Source organism: Ipomoea triloba, chromosome 13 (genome assembly GCF_003576645.1).
Source record: "Ipomoea triloba cultivar NCNSP0323 chromosome 13, ASM357664v1".
NCBI classification, from domain to species: Eukaryota; Viridiplantae; Streptophyta; class Magnoliopsida; order Solanales; family Convolvulaceae; genus Ipomoea; species Ipomoea triloba.
The window spans coordinates 6,018,625-6,024,292 of record NC_044928.1 but is presented as its reverse complement, the minus strand read 5'-3'; positions in this window follow the sequence as shown (position 1 = coordinate 6,024,292).

The window sequence follows — 5,668 nt, the reverse complement described above, 5'->3', positions numbered from 1 at the left end:
AGTTGCCAACCGACAGAAATTCGCCCATTAAAAATATAGAACGAGTCAACTAAAATGTAGTCAATAAGTGTTTTTATTGTCGTTAATTTAATAATTATGTACGAAATACTACAAAGTTACCTCCCGTGAGAACATACCGCAAACTGAGAAGTGAGAAGTAGCCAATAGGGTCTTATGAGGTTTGGTCGGTGGTGGACGGGCAGATGTTGTCGGACGCGGGCAGGCCGGCAGGTCAGTGTGAATTGTGAACTGCTGGCTATGCCTTGGTCAACTATATATGGTGGCCATTTTTATTATTATTATTATTATTTTTGTAAACTTGGGACTTGAGACTTGAGAGTAAGGCCACCATAATTATCTGTCACAAAGTAAGAATAAATGTTAATAATTAAATTAGTAGAATTTTTTTTATTAAACTTATAAAATAATTAAGATTATTTTTCATAATAATAGTAATAAATATTGATTATGTTTACACAATTCACAATTGCATGGTCCAATTACAAGTAAGGGTGTGTTTGGAAAGCAGGAAAATGACTTCTGAAAATTATTTTCTGAAAAATGAGTTACTTTTCAGCAAACAATTTCATTTTCAGTGTTTGGTTGTATTATGAAAAATTGTCTTTGTGTGTTTGGTTTATTTTTTTGGAAAATGATTAGAATTATATAATTATATATTTTAATTATTTTTTTTAAATATTAAAATATTTATAATCTATACTATCAATAAAAACAAAATATGTTATTTTAACTTCCCACCTAAACACTCTTATACTATTAAGGTGTGCGCAATATTGTAAAATATGGTAATGCAATTCTTATTCGTACTACAATTGTACATTAAAATATGGTAATACGATTCCTAATACAATATATTTTTTGTACTTTCCTACTCGTATTATAATTGTAGATTAAAATTATTAATCATAATAAAACATTACATATACTTTCTTGCAACGTAATCTATACTATCAATAAAAATAAAATCCTTCATTTTAACTTCTTGCCCAAAACGCACTTCTATATATACTATTAAGGTTTGCGTAATATTGTAAAATATTTTTTATTTAAATTGGAAGGGGACACCCACATAAAAAGTGAAGTCTATGAACCATTGTACAGATAGCGTCACGATGGACAACTCATTCTATCCAACTCTAGTTGCGAGCGATACAACTATTTTCTTTTTTTCTTCTTCTTCTTCTTCTTTTTTTTTTTTGAAAATCCAATTTTTGCATAAGAACATGACTTTTCTCTTTCATTTTTGCCACATCACTATCTCTCTCTTTTTTTTTTCTTTTTTTTTTTTTTGAAAATAAATCACTATCTCTCTTCTTTCACAGCAAAACTTCCAAAAATTACCAATAGGCACACAACATACTCTAGCTCTTGGTATCATGAAATTTATTGGTAAAGTAATTATCAGATCATGCAAATGGGTCTTGAAGGTCTGAAAGTCTAAGAGACATAGGTGGGCATGGCCATCAATATGTCATAAAATGCAAATGGGTCTTGAAGGTCTGAAAGTCTAAGAGACATAGGTGGGCATGGCCATCAATATGTCATAAAATACAATATGTAACCTTATAAAATACACATATTATAACCAGGGACGTATCCAGGAATTTGTTACAGCGGGGGCGAAATATAATTAAAATAAAATAGATAGTTAAAAAAAAGGAAGAAATACTTAAAGAATTATAATCATAAATATTGTTGGATATATGCGATAAATAAAACACATCAAAACTTTATAAAAATATTTATAAAAAAAATATGAAACATAATTAATTTGATAAATTGATTTATAAAAAAAATATGAAACATAATTAATTTGATAAATTGATTCAAATAGAAAATAAATTATAAATTACATATCTCATTATTAGTATATATATATATAATAGATTAATATACACAAGATGTTAGGTTGACTAGTTGGTAGATGTATACTTGTGCTAAGAAATGTTAGGGGGTTCAATTCCCTTATTGCTTTAAAAAAGATTTATAAATTTATATATATATATATATAAAAGTCATCTTGTGTATATTAATATATTATATAGATCATAAAAAAGTCACTAAATAAGCTACAAGATTAAAGTAACCGCTTGTGCTTCCCATTGGATTTGAACACACAACCTTTGCTTAGGTTAAACACATCTCAACCATCTTGTTTGGCTAGCTCTTTGTTTATTACATCCGTTTTTATATATTTATATCTAAAACATGTATATACATACATATATACATACAAGGCTATATATGGGGTGGGGGTGGGGTGAGTGGGGGCAGGTGCCCCCACTGCCCCCAGGGTGGTTCCGTCTCTGATTATAACTTACAATATCATAAACTATCTCAATAATATTATTGTCAGTTAATGCAAATGGGCATGATAGCACGAATCTTAGATCTTAATATGTGATAAATACAATATATATAATATATGTAGCGTTATGAAACACACAACATTATAGTTTATACGGAGTAACTTACAATGCTAAAATATTTCTCATTAAAATTGTTATCGCCTTATCAAATCATGCAAATAGAGCTCAAAAAGTCCAAAAGTACGTCTAAGACACATCACACATAGGAGGGTATGGGCATAATAGCAAGTATCATTGATCTTAATATGTGATAAAATATACTCCATAATATGTAACCTTATAAAACACAACATTATATCTTAGGATATCAAAAACTTTACTTTCTTGATAAAATCTTTGCCTCATCGGATCAATCAAATGGGACACAAAGATCTAAAAATCAAAGACCAAGGATCAAGCCGGGGTTTGGTTTGGTATGCTCCATAATTATTTAGGGGGATCAAGCCGGAGTCATCGAAACTTATCCCTCCATAATTTTGTCAAATAAAAATGTGAGGGCATTTAGGATGGACGATTCCAAATTTTTTTTTTTCATCTAATTAAGAGACGTAGGATGAGGGTATGGGCAGGATAGCAAGAATCTTATAGATCAGATGTGAATATATAGGCAATTGAATTGACATACCAAATAAGATAGGGTTCATAGGGTGTGACTTTTGATGTTGTACTTAACTTCTCCCTGCAATGCACTGCACTTTACCTTCTCCCGGACGGCAATTTAACCTTTCTGCTTCGCTGAAATGACCAAACATTTCCATCACACTTGTTTTACACTCTGCTCTCTCCTACCAATCTTTGCATATATGCCTCCCTTTTTTGGTCATTTCATCACGTGCCCCCTTCCCTTGCCAAACACAAATGCCTAAACTATTCTTACCAGATAGGCAGATACGTATCTTTCATTACTCATTAATGATAATATAGGGGCTCGGGAGGGCGACTACATTTCTCATTTTTTTTCAGACCAAAAACTATGCATATATATACACTGTTTCTAATATTTTACTCATCATACATATTGTTTAGAAGTTAAATAAACTACTACTAATGAGGACCCTCATAATGAAATAAGGCTATTAGTGGCTACAATGGTATGGTATGTTATGACTTAATCACGATTCCTATAAGATGTTTAATTATTTTTTCTTCGTATATTGCTGGTTATTTCTTAAAAAATAAAGTAAAATAGTACTAATATATTATCTAAATAAAAATTAAAAGGGGGGGATCCACCCATTATGGCCTTTTCACTATCCAGCAAATTGACCACTTTTTGCAAAATTTGTTTTCAATTTCGATAAAATAATAAAAAAAATTGCATACAGTACAGTATTAAGATGGTCCTGAAAGTTTATCCAAAAAAAAAAAAAAATAGATGGTCCTGAAAGTACTTGCCACTGTTCTTATTGGATGCCCAAATATGCCAATACCTTTGTCGGATGCTGACATTTGCTCCGAATCTTCCTATTCCAATTTCCAAGTGAATTTTCACGCGTTACTGAAAGTAATCCATAAGCATTAACGCGTAATCCATACATTATTCAATTTTTGTGATAAAAGATAATGATATTATAGCAATTTATATCATGCATATTACCAGGATCCACATAACATTATGAATATTGGATTAAAATGATAATGTACATCATTCATACTTATAAGATACATGATGGAGGCATGAACCACAAGGTCCATTTTATTAGATAAGTCTTACTCTAAGGGGGTGATCTGAAGAATGAAGCATGGAGCAAAATGTTAAAGGATGTGCTACCAAAAGGTATCAAACCCACAATCTCAAGCATAATGTCACAAGTTATAAACCACCAAACCACCATGCATCTTATATATAAGAAAGTAGGCTGCTATATTTATCCATGTGGAGATCATTGACATCTAAGTAGGGGGGAGCAGGGCCGGTCTTTTGATTTGTGTGGCCTTGTGCTGGTAAATGAGTGAAGCCCTATCAAAATATAAATAAACTGCGAATTGAAAAAAAATTGCAAAAGAAAAATGCAAAAAATCTAATTTTGGACCAATATAATCACAAATACATATACTAACAAGGCTGGACTAGGGGCCCTAAAATTTTGGGGCCATGTGCTGTTGCCCATCTTGCACGCCCTAAAATCCGGCCCTGGTGGAGAGATACGCGTACGGTCAAGATTAAAGGCAAGTCGATGCCGGACATTTGTCGAGCATAGAATTGGCCCCTACACTATAAATAGGCATACTTTCCTCCCATTAAAACTCATCCATTGGTTCACAACCTCCCTCTTGGTCTAGTAATTTGTGACCATAACCTTTAACCCATACATCATGTTTGATTCCTCTAGCAATAGCATTATTATTTCTAGTCCCTTATTTGGGTTATAGCTTGTATTATTTATTTATTATTTGGGTAGTTGTTTTGGACTAGTATCTCGGGCTTTGTACTTAGGCCTTGTTTGGTTAATGGCGTTTTGACTAGAGTTGGGCGAATTTGACCGTTTTAGTAGTTTGACCTGATCAAAACGCTAAAAATAATGTTTGGTTAACAACAGATTCAGTTGGCCGTTTGGAGGCAAACCGCCAACTTTACAAACGCTGCAAATTGCAGCGTGTGGAGTTGGCACTTTGCAAATGGTTATATAATTTCCGTAATGGTCCTCCCAAAATTGATGAGCATGAGGCTCCCATTTTAAGGGAGTCTCATGCTCCATTTTTATTTTTATTTTTTACTTTTTCTTTTTTTATTATATTATTATTATAATATAACAAAATTATAAATATTAATAATAAATTATTATTTACAAGGTAATTAGATAAAATATTATATAATATACAATTATTTTCCGTTATTTGTTTAATATTTATGTTATTTATTTAATTTACATTTTTAAATAAAAATTATTATATAATTAATAATTAATGAATTATTTATAAAATATATGCATGTCTTTATAGATCTTTTTACATCTCAACTGCTAATAGTAGCAACTAACTTTACCAAACATCATTTTACAAACATCTAATATAATCCGCCGGTCAAACCTGTTGACACAATTCGCTATTTGTTATCCGCTACCGCTAACCGCTGATAACCAAACAAGCCCTTAATATTTTTGGTCTAGCGCCCTAAGCAATAATACTACTTATATATTTTACTACCCCGTTCTATACCTCTATACTCAATTTATTGTGAACCCGTTCCGACAAAACCATTAGTACATACGGAGTAGTTTCATACACACAAGATACAAAAAAAAAAAAAAAAAAAAAAAAAAAAAAAAAAAAAAAAA